The sequence below is a fragment of the Sinocyclocheilus grahami genome, unplaced genomic scaffold, assembly GCF_001515645.1.
Source record: "Sinocyclocheilus grahami isolate Dianchi unplaced genomic scaffold, SAMN03320097.WGS_v1.1 scaffold134.1, whole genome shotgun sequence".
In the NCBI taxonomy this organism is placed as follows: domain Eukaryota; kingdom Metazoa; phylum Chordata; class Actinopteri; order Cypriniformes; family Cyprinidae; genus Sinocyclocheilus; species Sinocyclocheilus grahami.
Genome location: NW_015505313.1, coordinates 2,529,522 through 2,547,850, shown reverse-complemented (window position 1 = coordinate 2,547,850; position 18,329 = coordinate 2,529,522). Strand labels below are relative to the sequence as shown.

The window sequence follows — 18,329 nt, the reverse complement described above, 5'->3', positions numbered from 1 at the left end:
GTATAGCTGAACATAAGTTCACAAACTATTTTGTTTAAATGGTTACTGCCTTGAGTTATTTTGGTATAAATGTAAACTGCTTAAAAACTCCAACCTGATGAGATTCATTCTTGGCTTTAATAAATAGAAAATTTATTGCATTGTTAAAGCTGCAGTCCATAACTTTTTTTGGTTAAAAATGATCCGAAATCAATATTTAAGCAAGTACATAACCAGCCAGTGTTCAAAACTATCGCCTTACTTTAGCCCGATTCACAACGGTTATCTTGTAATAATGTTTTCTCATTTGAGTGGTATGGGTAGGTTTTCACGGGAAATTCGAGCTTGCACTGCGTCATTACTTCACTTCTGTAAACATAAAGAAGTTGTCCCGGGTAGTAGGCTATCGCATGTGAGGATGCTGCAGGTGGCCGATCATTTATAGCCTTTTCTCACAGCAGCCAGAATAATTAAATTATGAGCTAACCGATCTTTAGATTTAATCACCATTGGTAGCGAGATTTACGGTAATGCTTTTTTCCTCAGTTGGTCAGAACAAACGTGGCAGACTTGTTACTTGTTCAGATGGCAATATACCGTGAAAATTCTTATTTGGGTCATATTCCAAGACGTAGGCTAGAATCTGTGATTGCGAAGTACAGTAAATATCCACACCAGTGCGGTGACTGACTGCCACACATACTCTTCAGAACATTAGATTCATCCGCGCTGGAGCCGCGCCGGCTCACAACCCAAGCAAGCTAGATAATTCCGCACACAGCTGCAATTCCAGGTTTTCAAACAGAGATGGCGACAAAGAGGCAAAACTTACTTTAAGCAGCTTTAATATAAAATATAAAAAAATAAAATAAAAATAAAAAATTATTTTTCTGATAGTGTAAGTAATGTATATTTAAACATCAAAATGTGACTGGGACTTTTTAAAAAAAACTTTGCTTTCTCATTTCAGAACACCACCACACACCAATGATATACAGTACAACCTTGAAAAAAACTCGAGATGCAGGGAAGTGGAATGAAATACGCAAGTTCTAGAGGCTTGTTTTTTAAAAGTTGAACTTTTAAACTGAAAATCTTGTGTTTAGAACGCTATGTCATGAAAAAGACTTGAGTAAGGTTAAACACGTCCGTATAGCGCGTTTAAATAGAAAAACAGGCAGTGCAGTGGAATGCAAATGTGCTTTCTTTGTGAACGACTCCTTACGGTTTAATCTCATAATTTTCTTTTATTCCAAAAGTAGGAGTTCAGTTTTGGATTAAGGTCAGGATGAGGTCCTGGAGAAAAAAAAACGCGAGCAACCCAGTGAAATTCAAAACTACCATTTGTTGCGTTTCCGTCATGTGCATTAAAAGTTTTATGTTCAAACTTAAATCTCCCCCTTTTGTTCCTCCTTTCAGATTCCCCAAAGAGCAGTGAAAATATTACTGCTGCCCAAGCACTTTCTGTCACATGCAACCGTGGCCAATGGATGAAATGAAGAAAGTCAGTTTAATGTGCTGTCCTTTCACCTCTCCCTCAGGAATGCTTGGAATAAATAAATGAATAAAAGCCAGGGAACAATGTTTTTAAACCGACCATTTGATAGCTTTGAAACATTCCTTTTTTTCTGTTCCGCAGTGGCTAAAGTGTATTTTATACACTTATACCAGGATAATTCACATTCAACTGGCAAATGAGATAAAGATGCTTGCAAATGATAATTTGAAAGAAAAAAAGGATTAGTAAAGCAAAAAAAGCCTTTTCTTTCAAAGATTGTAATGTCCACTATGTAAAGATAGAGCACTATGAAGTTATTTTGCTCCGTGAGTATGAATTTGAATGTGCTCAGCCATTATTTTGTTTTAAAAAGTGCTTCTGTTTGTTCAAAGTTTTAGTTTTACTATCCAAAAGCTTGTGTAAGCCACAGCACACATTTTTATCAGTTGCTCATTGCATGCTAAATATTTACTTATCATTAAGTGAATGAACCTTAATTCACACAGCCAAAGCACCTTATGCTCGCCTGCGTTCACTCGCACTCTAATGAATGTATGCAAATCCATCATAAATCTGAAGATTAGCTAAATCTTTTTGCAGTGCTTGAAAAAACAAAGCATGAGCTAAAAGGGTGCTCATGTTCTTGCGCCGTGCCTACACCAGATTTAGAGGGTCTAGTAGCTTTCCCTCCTGTTCCTATTCATAGCATGACAAAGGTGGAGATGAAGGAAAATGAATTGGTTTAGCTGACAGGCCAAGGTCAAGTGCGGAAAACAAAATAGAGGGACATCCCCAGCCAAGAGGTCAGGGTGTCAAAGTTCACTGGTTTTAAATAAAATATCATGAAAAATGTAGCGGGGCAGGGATGGGACAAGCTATTTTGGAAAAATTGTTGAGCTGTTTATTTGCAAGTCATTGGAGCTGAAGTAATGCACCCTGGGAATTGCCACCAAACGCAGCGCTGCAACATCTGCTGTCCCTAAGTGAGTTAGAGCACGTCAGACATCTTTATGTCACTGCAGAGCCGTGATGGATGCGGCCCCTAGAAAACGTTGCATAAAAATCTGCTGCGCCGTTTTGGCCGTTAAGTGAAATTACTATTTAAATTAATGGCGCTGTCATAGTTTATCTGTGCAAAGAATGAACGCTGATTAGGGTATTAAACAATTAGCAATTTATCATACTGGGGGTTGATGGTAATTATGGTAGTGATGGTTTACCCAAGGAAATAAACCAGGAGTCACTTCCTGTTAGAAGAATATTAAACTACTTTTCAGAAAATTCTATTCTTTCTTCCCTCTGCCATGATCTTAATGCGAATGAGTCATAATTCAAATAGAGCATGAAAAAAAAAGTATGTTCGATGTTTCACCTTCTTGGTCCTTAATCCAGTTGATGGTATATGCCTGAAAATACAATTTTATAATTTACATATTAATGCATCCTTTTTCTCAAAATGTAATATGTAATATATTCTCTAGTGCTGCATTATTTTTTAAAAAATACAGTAATATTGTAAAATATTATCACAATTTAATAGATGTTTTGTATTTTAATATATATTTAAAATGTAATTTATTCCTGTGGTGGCAAAGTGGAAAAAATTGAAACATTTCTTATTTTTAGCAATGTTAAAAACCGTTGTGCTGCTTAATATTTTAGAGGAAACCTTTTTTCTGGATTCTTTATGAAACGTAAAGTTTAAAGAAACAGCATATATTTGAAATAGAAATTGTTTGTAATATTCTGAATGTTTTCACTGCCACTTTTGATCAATTTAATGCATCCTTACTGAATAAAAGTATTAAAAAAATTAAATCTTTAATTCAATAGAAAATCTTACTGACCACAAATTTTTGAATGGTAGTGTGAAGGCAGGTATTTTAACCCCCTTCAAGCATAGCTGTGTTTGCAGGGCTGGTGCGTGTATTTTGAGTCAGGTCTCTGAGAACATGGTGATGCTTTTAGAGGTAATAGGAGAGGATGCAGATGTGGGTGCTGAGCGTTGATGGCTGATGGGAGGAGACAGTGGCCATATCGCCAGGTGAAGCTGATTCCTCATGCAGCACAGCCGTCTGCATCTTTTACATGTCAGCTGCGCATGCAGCTCTCCGACATCCACTAGAAACATCCCATGAGCTGTAATGGCCACATGTTGGATGTCATATACTTGATTTTAGAAATGTGCTGACTACAGTACACTCATGTTTATATGTCAAAGATGTTTTCATATGCATTATTAGTTGTCTTTTGGTTTAGTGAAGTATCAGGATGTTGTCTGAATTGAACTGCCATTCAAACAATGTTTTTTTTTCTCTCTAAACTTCAATTTATAACTTTCCTGCACTATTATGTATAATGTATTATGATGATTAAGGCTCTCTTGCCTGTTAAAAAGCATCAACATCTTCCACGTATAATTTATTTTACATAGGATTCATCTGCTGTGGAGAGCACTACATTAACACATCCACTTCCTGGTGCTGCATGGGTCCCGGCAGAGAGTCTAAAGTCCACGTGCTGGAGAACAGGACGGCGTCGCTGAAGTGCTGCTGGTCAGCGGTGATTGATCAGGAGGAAGAGTGTTGTAATGGAGTGTGCTTCAATCCGCTCACATCTGTGTGTGCTGACAGAGTCCCGGCCAGCATCCTCATCCCGGTAATTAACACTTTCACTCAGAGTGACATATTCACTGTATGCTCGTTCAGCAATAGTTCTTCAGGATGAAGACTTGGTGAAGACTTTGCCCTCAAGCTGTTCTGTAGTGTCACGCCAGTTTCTCAAACTCCGATTAAGGCCAAAATTTGCCAAAACAGATTATGGAGAGACTAGTACTGTGTAGCTAGACTTTTGACTAAATGTCTGGTCCACACTTCAGATAAGAACAGCCACTAATAGGTAAAAACTGCTTTTTTGTGAGGTTTAGGTGCAGGTTTATTGATCCCACTATAACAGAGGGAAATTTAAAATGTATTCTAATCAGCTCTGAGAAACATATGCTCTTTATTCTTTTAAAAAGAGTACTTACTATGGAAATATACTTAAGTGTGAACTATATGTAATTGTATGTTACATCCAATTAAATGAAAAATGATTCTAGTTTAAATGTATATGACATTTAGTTACTTAAGATTAGTAGGCCTTAAGTACATCCTTATATGTAATTAAATAATTACTTCTATTGTCTTTGAAATATTGCTAAAGTGTGCTCACAAGCATTTATGGAAAACTAAAATATACTTTAATATAATTTATATTGAAATATGTACAGGTATGACATGTATTTAAATATAATTAAATATTAATTTTAAAAATAATATTTGTAATTACACATTTGTTGCAATTTAATACATTTAAAATACCTGCTTTTCCGTAAACAGAAAACAGTATGTACTTAAAATTTACCAGAAAGCAGTTCTGGTCATGGATGTCCAAGTTAAGTTACTAAAAAGCATTTCAACCTAAACTTTGATGGCAAAATCAGTGACTATATAATCCTCAAAAGTGTTGATTGTAGAAATTCAATATCTTATAAACACACGTTTGATTTTTTATATATATATATACACACACACACACATATATATTACACACACAAATATACATATATATATATATATATTATTTATTTATTTTTTGCCTCATTTCTGCAAATTGCGTGAAGCCTACCATCAGGGGTGCATTTCCCAAAACCATCGTTAGCTAACAATGGTTGTTAGTTCCATTGAACTCTATTGGTAATGACGGAACTTGTGACCACAGTTGCTTTTGGGAAATGCACCCCAGATTAGAGCTGCCTGATTCAGACTTTTATATTCAGTGTACATCACGCAATCAGCAAAGAGACTGTAATTAGCTGTTAGATTTAGCGTTGATAAATTATCAGTGTTAAAGACTGTTACTGGATAGGTGTCTTAGTAAAATAGTTGAGTTTTAAACTCAAGCTGCCATGATGTAAAGTGGAGGTTGGAAATATGAGGCACAGAGCAGTGATGTATCTGCTTCTCTCCTCAGGAAGTAGGCACTCACAGTCACACTTCATTAATCAGATTTGCTCGCTGTAACACAAGCTCATCGCGCACCCAGCTTGAGCTCACGAGGAAAAGAAAGAGACCAAGAAAAGAAAACTGGGATGGCGGTCATTAACTTGTAATTATGTCATTAAGGGGCATCCGTGCTATTTATTGAGACAGAGGACTCCATACACACCCGCTGGCAGGGGTACTTTGACACACAACAGTTGTCTGATGACTGTTCATCTGGGCAGAAGCGTATAAACCTGCCGTGGCCCTGCACTCCTCCAGATGTTTCTCACGCCCCCATACCCGCACCCCAGAGAAAGATGACACTGAGTGCTCTCGGACAAATGCTGCACAAGCGTTGATTTGCCAGCCACACAAATATGAAGATTTCACTTCCTCCTGACTTTGTATAGCAAACACCCTTGAGGCCTTTTTGGGGTGTTGTGAATTTTGAATTCATCAGGAAATCAAAAATGACCCTGATTAAATCTAACCTTATCTGAAGACCTGCCTGTTATTAAGCATAATCTGCATAGCTCGACAGAATAATTTATGAAAAACGAAATTCACATGCGCATAAACACTAAGTGAGAATAACAAGCTTCATTTTAGGGAACTTCTGTGCCACTTAATATGTAAAGAAACATGCTGATTGCTCATTAGGACTTCACTCTGTGTGCTAATCAAACGGCTTGCTGCCCAATCTGTTGTGATTTTGAAAGAAAGTTAGTCCACCGGTTTCACTATTATACTAAGTGGAATAGGTGTTGAAGCTACTTTTTGACCCTGTGTGTTTTTTGTACTATGATAGGTGAGATAAGTCACTATGTGATCCTGCGTGATGGACAGGAGCGCTACCGTGGCACTGATCATAGCTTCACTGATGCAGGAGGAATCCGACCTTTTCAGGAGTACGTGTACCAGCTCAGAGCCTATACTGCCGCCGGCTGCACAGACAGCTCAAAAGTGAGTCTGTTTCTCATCTGCCTCTCATCTTAATCCTTGTAGGAAGAAAATCATGTACAAGTACATGCAGCAGTAAAGAATATAATTTCGGTTCTACTAGTGGTACCAAATGTTATTGCAAAAATAATGACAGGTTATTTTTATAGGTTTCCTAAACACAACCTGCCATCTGTTGACCAAATAGGCAACCCCACAACCCCCCCAAACGTACATTGTCAGTTGAGACAATATTGCTGTGTCCACCAATGTGACACAGTGTTAAACTTTTTGGGGGAATAATTCTACAAATTACTTCTGGTTTCTGCTTATTAAACTTGGACAGGAGAAAATATTTTAACATCTGAGTATAAATCCCAAGTTCTGTCAGAAAATTCTAGATGGCACAGTCCAGTAGGTCTAATTCAAGCTGACATAATGACATCATTATCACATGACGCAGCTGATTGGTTCTTTCTGTATCAGCAACCAATGAGCTTGCTGCTCAGCATTTAAATACTTGGCTAGTGCTTGCTGTAGCAGTTGTAGCATGCTTCAGAAACCCTCCACCTTCCCCAGCTCCACCTGTATAGATCTGCTACGGGGTGATTCATGTATGCTGTATATGGGGGTTATTTCATATGCTATTTGTGCAGCAGCAGTATTTCTTACATGCTCACAGCAGCACGTCTGTGAATGTATTGGCAGTAGCAAGTCTTGGTACTTGCTCTGCCGCAGCAGCAATGTAGCAGATCTATCCCCGCCAAGACTTGAACACATTAATATTGTCATGTACATGACCATGTTAAACTCTCCAAGAGTTGACATGATAGAACTGACTTTAAACGAGTTTGTCAAAGGTACTTTTCAAATAAAACAAATGCACCTTTAAGGTACTTATAGTCACTGCGTATTTTCCTATTGTCCTTTGTCTTTGTTACAGTCCTGCCTGCAAATATTACAAGCATTGTGTTTAAGTGCTACAAAATGCTTGTAAAGGATTGCAGGAGTTGTACTCCCCCTTCCAATGTTATGTGGCTAGTGCCAAGTAAACAGGATATTTTTAATGGCAAGCTAATGGAAGCAGAGCAACAGCTGACTTCCTGCCATAATTGTTGTCTCCTTGTAATAGCTGTCAGAGGCTCAGCTGATGAAAGAGCAAATTAACCTGTCTATCTTCTCTTTATGTCTAATTTAGGATCCGATTATCAATAACCACACAGATCTGCTAGAGGCAAAGTAAAAAGAACCTCCCAGAGCAGCGTTAGGACCATTTTTCTTTCCACACACCTCCGGGGTCTTGCCCAGCACACCAATTGGCCACCAATGATCCACTACTTCTTTCTTCTTCCCCCTTGCACAATCGTTTTTAAGTGGAGCAGGATTAACTTGTACACCTGCAAGCATTGCCCAAACAGTTGCAATTATTGTTCGACCCAATACAAGGGGAGCAATTACCACGGGGCACCCTGTTGTCGCTCAGCAGGACCCTGCTCAGCCAGCTCTGTCGGTGGGAATGAGGAACCTGATTTAATCTTTGTGGACACTCTGCAGGCTCACAAGCACATCAGGCCAGCGCCGGGCCGGCCTACACGTAGCCGGAAAAAAAACAGCATAACCACCTCTCACGGCCCTTTCCTAATAGTCTGCCACTCCTAAAGACAAGAGTTGAAACCACTAGTGACATTCTATTAGAGCAGGATATCCAAGCCTCCATTAGGGCAAATAGCTCTGTAATTCTTTTTGGTGTGTGTGCAGGTTGTGGCAGTGACTGTCCAGGGGGAGCCAGAGGGAATCACTGCTCCGGTGGTGAGCGTGTTGGGGCCCGGGGCCCTGAGGATCAGCTGGGCAGTTCCAGCCAAACAGAACGGTATCATCCAGGAGTACCGCATCAATCAGAGCGTTGGAGTCATCCACATGCATACAGAGGGGGAGATGGCTTACAATGTCACAGGTATCACCTATACAGTACCTTTCAAAATTTGGGTTTCAGTAAGATTTTTTTTTGATGCAAGGATGCATTAAATGGGTCTAAAATACTTTTGTTGTTGCAAAAAAAATCTAATAAATGCTGTTCTTTTGAACTTTCTATTAATCAATGAATCCTGAAAAAATGTCATTGCTTCCACAAAAGTTTTAAGCAGCACAACTGTTTTTAATATTATTATTAATAATAAATGATTACTGATCACCAAATAGCATTTTAGAATGATTTCTGAAGGATCATGTGACACTGAAGACTGGAGTAATTGCTGCTGAAAATTCAGCTTCACCATCACAGTAATAAATTACATTTTAAAATATATTAAAATAGAAGACTGTTATTCTAAATTGTACTATTTTTACTGTATTTCTAATCAAATAAATTAGCCCTTGTGAGCATAAGAGTCTTCTTTCAAAAACATTTTAAAATCTTACAGATACAACATTTTTGAATAATTAAATAAAATAAAAAATATTTTTCATATACATTAATGTATAGCAATACATTTGAATGCTTTTTTATGATCTGTAGATGTAATTCTGTTATTTTTTATTTATAAAAATTTTTTTCATTTTACTTATTTTTCATAAGGGTTGTAAAAAAAGTAAAGACTTTGGTACCAAGTCGGTACTGAAATTAAAAAAATGGGACGATACCAGCATTTCCCGCTAGAATTTAAACGCTGCTGAAAAGATTCTTAAACACCGCTGATTGGCCATTGTGTTCACGCGCTCAACAGATATGTTGATAGCGACTGGTACCGAAGTCAGTACTTTTTGACAACCCTATTTGTCTTAAAGGGTTAGTCCACCCAAAAATTTAAATTAGGCTGTGTTTCACTCACCCCCGAGGCATCCTAGGTGTATATGACTTTCTTCTTTCAGACGAATCCAGTCGGAGTTAAATTAAAAATTGTCCTGGCTATTCCAAGATCTATCATTGCAGTCAGCGGGTGTTGCAGTGCTTCAGTCCAAAAGAAGTGAAATAAAAAGCGCCCATCCATAAAACAAAGTGTCTCACACGGCTCCGGGGGGTGAACAAAGGCCTCCTGTAGCGAATTGATGCGTTTTTGTAAGAAAAATATCCATATTTAAAACTTAATAATCAATTTAATCTAGCTTGCGCTCACTGTTGTAGACGGAAGCAGTTCCGGGCGGATGACGTATGAGGTCAGCTTTTCTTACAAAAACGCATCGATTCGGTACAGGAGGCCTTTGTTCAACCCCCGGAGCCGTGCGAGACACTTTTTTTTTATGGATGGGCCCTTTTTATTTCACAACATTGCAACACCCGCTGACTGCAATGATAGAGCTTGGAATAGCCAGGACAATTTTTAATATAACTCCGACTGGATTCGTCTGAAAGAAGAAAGTCATATACACTTAGGATGCCTCGGGGGTGAGTAAAACACAGTCTAATTTTCATTTTTGGGTGAACTAACCCTTTAAGTGTCAATTTTTCAAAATGTACATTTATACATCATCTGAAAGCTGAATAAATAAGCTTTCCATTGATGTATGGTTTGTTAGGAGATATTGTTAGAAGATTTGGTCGAGATACAACTATTTGAATATCTGGAATGTGATCTAAATATCTAAAATCTAAATATTGAGAAAATCGCCTTTAAAGTTGTCCAAATGAAGTCCTTAGCAATGCATATTACTAATCAGAAATTAAGTTTTGATATATTTACGGTAGGAAATTTACAAAATATCTTCATGGAACATGATCTTTACTTAATATTCTAATGATTTTTGGCCCATACAATGCATTTTTGGCTATTGCTACAAATGTACCCCAGTAACTTAAGACTGGTTTTGTGGTCCAGGGTCACATTTTTCATATTTTAATGATATGTTTTAGAACCAGAATATAAATAATTTAAACATTTCATGTGGCGAATTATAAATATCCCTAGATTTTGTGTCCCAGATGTCTGTTTTCTTAGATTCACTGTTATATCTAATTTATTATGCTACAGTCCACAGAACACAAAATGTGAATTTATGTAGCATTAAGTAATAGTGGAGTATGTTTTGAACTGTAAAATTTATCAACATTGAAGTAAAACTTATACCTACAGTATAGACTATTAAGTAGCAACACTCAGTGTTATGTTGAACTTTAACAGAAGGAGGTATTGAAAGTACTGAATGCAAGAGAGAAATAAAGAGGAAAGTCAGAGAGCGAGTGATGAATCAGTTTAGCAGCAGAGAGCAGCCGCCCCTACACGCTGCCCCATGCTGGCCCTGACGGCAGCAGCGGCGAGAGTAAGAGAGTGAGGATCTGCCGTGTCTCCTCCATGTGCCCTGCCTTTATTTATGCATGCTGTTTCTGGAAGCAATCTAATGACTGAATTTACACCTGATTCCCGCAATGAGCAGCCAGCCTGCCCATCACTCCTGAGGCCTCCGCTGATTTGTGGGGCTTCTTTTATCTGCCTGGGAGAGGAGCAGTGTTCCTGGCCCTGAGCCATCCGTCACCACCGCAAGGGTACGCACACGGCGCACTCCCATTTTCAGTGCCGCCCGACTCGGCGCAGCCCAGCACATGGCAATGGACAGCTGCACAACAGCCAGCACACACAGAGAGAGGGATTTAGATTAAGTGCTCACAAATATCGTTCCAAGGAAGATTTCAATTTTTCTCTGAGCAGTATCTACTTGATCAGTTTTTTCTTTATTACAAGTTATTTTTATTTTTATTATTAACATTATAATATTATTATTATAATAATCATCATCATCTTGATGATCAAATGTTTTTTTTATTTTACATTTTGTATACAATGTTTTAACATAGACACTAATTATAATGTCTTCAATAATGTAATGTTTAGAGGTTTTAAAGGCTTTAAAACCATCAAAACTCATCAAATATTTGCACAAGCATTAATGCGTATTATTATTATAATTAATATGTAATATAATTAAATTCAGTAAATTCAGGTAAAATGTGTAATCAGTTGGAAGCATTATTATTATTATTATTATTATTGTAACACTTTATTTTAAGGTGTCCTTGTTACACGTTACATGTACTTACTATTGTAATAACAATACATTTTGCATAATTACACGCAAGTAACCATAAGCCAAACCCTAATCCTAACCCTAACCATGTAGTACAGTAAGTACATGTAGTTAATTAATATTATTCTGTACTTAAATGAATAATTATACTGTAACAAGTACACCTTAAAATAAAGTGTAACCATTATTATTGTTTTTATGAACCAAATATTGACATATGCAATAATGCAGTTTATGATTATAATTAGTATATAATGAAATTAAATTCAGGTAAAATTTCTTTAAAAGAAGAGTAATAATTCACTTTTATTTTTCATTTTATTTTGTACACACTGTCTTTGTTTTGCACACAAATACGCTGGCACTTCTTATAATGTCTGCAATAATGTAACGTTTGGAGGCTTTTCTCAGCAAATATTGATGTGCAACTTCTGTTAGTATAATAATTTATTGTAATCAGTGGATAATCAGTTGGTGGCAATAATAACATTGGTAGTAATAATACTAATAATAAATATAATAATAATATTTATGTATTTATTAATTTATAGATTTTTAGTCTTAGTGGAATATGTCTTGTTTCCTTTGAATCATCATTTTGAACAGGATTCTGTTCAGATAGCACATATGTGGTGTAAGTGTCTGTCTCTACGGACCATATGAAACGCGTAATTCATGCAGAGAGAAAAAGAGAGAATGTCTCTCGCTCCAGCCTGTCGACACTATCACTGACATGATTATCAAACCTGAGTCTGGCACATCGTTTTGAGGAGCATCTGATCTCTTTCCAGTCAGGATTAATCTGAATGAATCACATGCAGGGAGCCGCTCCTTAGAGAGGTACTGTAGCTGACTCTGGGAATGCTAACATCCCATAACATCCCACACTTCCTGTGTTTGAGCTCACGAACATCCAGGAGGAAAAAAATCAGGCTCATTTAATTGAATATATTGTACTTTTTTTTAGAGCAATCTGACCATGTGTAGTTTAAATGCCTCGTAGGCAGAGTCATACTGAAAGCAAGCGATGTTTAAACAGCAGGTTTCCTGTGCTGCTGTTCTTTGTGAGAAATCTCCTGCCGTGTAGTTCTTGCTTTTCCTCTCCGAACACGAGCTCAGACCTCCCTACCTTCAGCAGCGCTCAACCACTGGCTGTCTGTCTGCGCACTCCAGAGGGGCTGCTGGGAAGCACCACGTCTTTGTAAATAAGCTTGAAATCAGCAGGGACCTTCAAATGGCTGGAGCTCCTTTGCAACTCGCTGTCGACCGAAGATATTTCAGCAAGCAGCGGCCGTAAGGGGCTTTCGGAGTTCTCTCTGTTCCTCTGAAGGCCCTGAAGTTGGCAGCGGAGGAACGCACCAAACCGATCAGTGAGTCCTGGATCCTGGGGTGAGCGGGGAGGGAGGGGATCTGATGGCAGATTTGGCTGGTTGGCAGTGTAGCGTGTTTAAGACTTGGCTGGGGGTGATGGCAGGCGTAGGCGGACTTGCTGGCTGGGATGTGAGGTGGCGGCGATGCCGTTCAAACGCTGGCAGGGGCTGCAAATGCCTTTGCTCGGGGTGTGTAACCATTATTATTGTTTTTATGAACCAAATATTGACATATGCAATAATGCAGTTTATGATTATAATTAGTATATAATGAAATTAAATTCAGGTAAAATTTCTTTAAAAGAAGAGTAATAATTCACTTTTATTTTTCATTTTATTTTGTACACACTGTCTTTGTTTTGCACACAAATACGCTGGCACTTCTTATAATGTCTGCAATAATGTAACGTTTGGAGGCTTTTCTCAGCAAATATTGATGTGCAACTTCTGTTAGTATAATAATTTATTGTAATCAGTGGATAATCAGTTGGTGGCAATAATAACATTGGTAGTAATAATACTAATAATAAATATAATAATAATATTTATGTATTTATTAATTTATAGATTTTTAGTCTTAGTGGAATATGTCTTGTTTCCTTTGAATCATCATTTTGAACAGGATTCTGTTCAGATAGCACATATGTGGTGTAAGTGTCTGTCTCTACGGACCATATGAAACGCGTAATTCATGCAGAGAGAAAAAGAGAGAATGTCTCTCGCTCCAGCCTGTCGACACTATCACTGACATGATTATCAAACCTGAGTCTGGCACATCGTTTTGAGGAGCATCTGATCTCTTTCCAGTCAGGATTAATCTGAATGAATCACATGCAGGGAGCCGCTCCTTAGAGAGGTACTGTAGCTGACTCTGGGAATGCTAACATCCCATAACATCCCACACTTCCTGTGTTTGAGCTCACGAACATCCAGGAGGAAAAAAATCAGGCTCATTTAATTTAATATATTGTACTTTTTTTTAGAGCAATCTGACCATGTGTAGTTTAAATGCCTCGTAGGCAGAGTCATACTGAAAGCAAGCGATGTTTAAACAGCAGGTTTCCTGTGCTGCTGTTCTTTGTGAGAAATCTCCTGCCGTGTAGTTCTTGCTTTTCCTCTCCGAACACGAGCTCAGACCTCCCTACCTTCAGCAGCGCTCAACCACTGGCTGTCTGTCTGCGCACTCCAGAGGGGCTGCTGGGAAGCACCACGTCTTTGTAAATAAGCTTGAAATCAGCAGGGACCTTCAAATGGCTGGAGCTCCTTTGCAACTCGCTGTCGACCGAAGATATTTCAGCAAGCAGCGGCCGTAAGGGGCTTTCGGAGTTCTCTCTGTTCCTCTGAAGGCCCTGAAGTTGGCAGCGGAGGAACGCACCAAACCGATCAGTGAGTCCTGGATCCTGGGGTGAGCGGGGAGGGAGGGGATCTGATGGCAGATTTGGCTGGTTGGCAGTGTAGCGTGTTTAAGACTTGGCTGGGGGTGATGGCAGGCGTAGGCGGACTTGCTGGCTGGGATGTGAGGTGGCGGCGATGCCGTTCAAACGCTGGCAGGGGCTGCAAATGCCTTTGCTCGGGGTTTCCTTTGTGGAGAGGCTCTAAAGCCGCGTTGAGACTTTCATGTCCCTCTGTGCAGAGCTGGTAAATCCTACCAGTGTTTTGTGGCGTGCGCCGACTCGACCGGCCTGAGTGTCTGTGTTTCAGCGCCGACTGCTGCTGGGAAGCACCTCTGTGCTCCTTAAAACCCCCAAACTTCCTGCCCTCCCTCTCTTGACATGATTAAACACACACACACACACACACACCAAAGCACCCAAGCCTCCTGCTTGCTTTCACTGTGGCAACAAAGCCGCTACTTTAAACACCACATTAGAGTCACTGGATTAGAGATTTAGCTTTTTTCTATGTGGTACCTATGAAAGAACTCATACTAAAACTTTAATTTCGAAGCAAGTTGCATTGCAATCATTACATATGCGAGTTTACATCTGCCCATACCGTCAAAGACTGAAATTGACTGAAGTTGTGTGTGACGCATGGAATTGAAAGTGATCACGTTCAAACATTTCTTTGCTGCCCTTTGTAGCTACAGGAGCTGTGCGTACTGTGAGAGCTGGTCCTTTCATATTACAGCACTCCTAGTGACAAAGACAGTTCCTGTCCCCTTTGTTATTGTAATGAATGGAGACCAAATAAATGAAAGGCATCAATAATTAAAGCATTATTAGTTTTAACTGTGACTTGTGAGCGAGAAACAGGTTTAAAGCTTTAAATGTTTTTTTTTTAACTAAAAACAAATAGTGTTAGGAATGTTGTCCTAACCTCACGGATTTAATATATTTTAGATTATTTAAATGGTATAATTAAGATTATAGATTACACAGCATATACCCTAAATAGGGCAGAAAAAAGGTGATTTATTAATTTATTTTTATATATATGATGAAAAATTGCAGTATGGCATGTGCATTAAGTAATTGCAAAAAAAAAATTTGTATTTTCATTTAAATGTGTCAATTATTTGTCCAAATATGAGAGAATTATGCATGCCTGTGAGATAAGTCTTAATATTGTGTAGTTACTTCATCATTGCAAATTAGCTTCTGTTAAATTAACTATCAAATCCCCAAAGAATCTAAAATATGTATAGCTTTTCATTAACTGATGTGAATTATTGCTCTCAATTATATAAATTATGTTGCAAGCCATGCGTTTAATTGGACATTTGTTAATGAATTAATAATTTATTAATATACAGTACTAGCATTTATATTTATATTTCCCACTAGAGCGCAGTGAATCTTAATAAATTGTAATGCTAGAGAATTGTAACATAATTTACACAATTAAAACCAGAAAGACTTCGTCATAATAAGCAACAATCTCAAAGTCACTGGTTAGTTTTTAACCAGCACCAGCATCATCCTGAGTTCCCTTTACCTGGCTTATCTGTCTCCCGTGTGCAGCTGCTTTATCAGGGTTCACAGAGGTCTGTCTGCCCATGTCCTGATAGAAGAGAAGAACCTCTGCCTCCTAAATTATGCGTGAGCAGGAGGAAACTGATCCTATAAAAGGCATCAGGGGTAGTCTCCTAGCTTGGCCGACACGTGGAGCCCACAGATCGCTTCATAATCCCCTCCAGACAGAAAAAAACATTAAGTAATTGTAGACAGGAAGTGGGCACTTAATTATTTAGAGGTTTTATCAATGTGGCAGGTAAAGTGAGTAAGCATTGCAGGCCTTTTCTCATCAGGTCGCCATGTTCAGGGATTGCACCTATCATCTTCTCATATTCTCTAATGCAAACAGTAAATGGCAGCTTGTCAATAAAATACCTTTTTATATAGTTTATTACCTCACACTTCCTCACGGTGCTGTACAGAGCAATTTGGATGACAGTTACGGCATTGTTTCACTTTGTGTTAGCCATGTGCTACAAATGGGCCGCTGTGTGCTTATAGGTGTTAGAGCTAAAATGATTGATTTTTTTTTTTAAACTCCTGTTTATTTATATATTTATCTATTTGCCGTTTTGATTAAAGGTGCATGTGTCTTTAATAGGCTAAGAGTGCCCCCTTCAGTTTCTATGAGAATTCAAAATCTTACTGAGGGTGATGTTGTTAAAGGATTTTTGTATTTATTTTATTATTGTTGTTTAAGTTTTATTGGAATAATATGCATGCATATTAATAATTATGAATTCCTGCTTATGATTAGACAGCATATTCTTCCTTCAAATGCAAATTTGAGTCCATGAAAATAGTATTGTCATGTAAAAAATGGAAAATAAAATATTTCTAATTATTTAATGTCGCCTTTCCTACCTATATTAATAATAGTAATAGTAATAATAATAATAAATTGGAATATTTTACTAATGTTACTTCAAAATCTAACCTCCATAAGATTAATTCTTAAGATTTTTTTCTGAATAATGTAATTTTCCTGTTAGTTTCCCAAGTAGATTGATCTCTGAATTAGGTTGGATTTACGCCATGCAAATACCGTCATCCCCCCTGAACACCTAATGCTATAATGACTTACCCCTCAACACTATAATAACCTAGCCCTTCTAGAATACACACCTGGACATGTTTTGCATGGCGATGTGTGAAGTGAAGCTTTAAAGGCAGTATTCAGCGGCTGTCCCCTGTGTTTAGTATGCTCAACAGAATTCTTTACTTAACCCAAACACAGCTCAACGTTCTGAAAACATTGATCTGTGTTTGGGTTAAATGAGAGAGGCCGTCAGCCATACTAAACAGGTGCATGCGTTCCTCCAGATGTGGAGGCAGTGCTCCACCACGGACACAGGCACGGCTTTACGGGGTGCGCAGAGTTCAGGATTAGAGTGAGATTTAAAGTGCTTCAGGATTAGAACCAGATTTAGAGTTCTGACTGCTGAAGCTGCATCTTTGTCATAGGTGTTGTGTTAGACACCATATTACTCACACTTTATATTTATTTATTTATTTGTTTGTTTGTTTAAATAATTTAAACTTAATATTTCTATTTTAATTTATTTGAAGTTTATAAATAACAATGTATTTGTATTTATTTTCATATATATAATATACTGTTTTTTAATTCTTTTTTTGATTCTGTTATTTATACATTTAGCTGTCCAAGAATAATCATTCCAGAATATTCGTTGTTGTCATGTGAAGTATATTAATAAGAGCTGTTATACATTTAAATTAGCTGAATTACTAGTTTTAAGAGTATTCGATAGATTTTTTATAGGAACTATATGTGTGAAAATGTATAAATTTATTTAAAAAATGATAAATATAAATTAAATAATTCTAAGTATTAAATATATTACATTATATTCACATTTAGTATTATTTAATGTCTTGACCAGGTCTCTCTGTAAGAAGAGATTGTAATATCTCAGTGGAATTTTCCTGGTTAAATAAAGGAAATAATAATAATAATATTTTATTTCATAATAAATTCATGTGCACTTATGGATATGTAATTGAGGAGGGGATTGTTCCATGTGGTGTTTAGAGGCAATATGTCTGTCGACTATTTTTGCAGGTCTGGAGCCTCATACCAACTACAGCTTCATTGTTGTTGCATGCACTGCAGCTGGTTGCGGAGCAAGTCAGCCATCTATGGGCCACACGCTGGAAGATGCACCAGCAGGTTAATGCACAGGCACATACACACACTCACTTTAACATATCTCACAGTGAAAACATTGCAGAACCTTAAAAATATGATTTTCAATGCATAGTCACAGTTACATACAGTCGTGGTCAGAATTATTGGCACCCTTGATAAATAGGATCAAAGAAGGCTGTGAAAATAAATCTGCATTGTAAATCATTTTGATCTTTTATTAAAAAAATTCACATAAATCTAACCTCATTGGAGAATAAGAATTTAAAATGAGGGGAAATACCATTATGACATAAATGTTTTTTTCTCTAATACACATTGGACACAATTAACGGCACCCTTTTATTCAATGCTTTTTGAAACCTCCATTTGGCATAG

General features: G+C 37.7%; 1 pseudogene; it reads left to right on the top strand.

Moving 5' to 3' along the window:
• Nucleotides 1-18,329, top strand: part of LOC107590940 (usherin-like) — a 257,040-nt pseudogene that overhangs the window by 206,550 nt on the left and 32,161 nt on the right.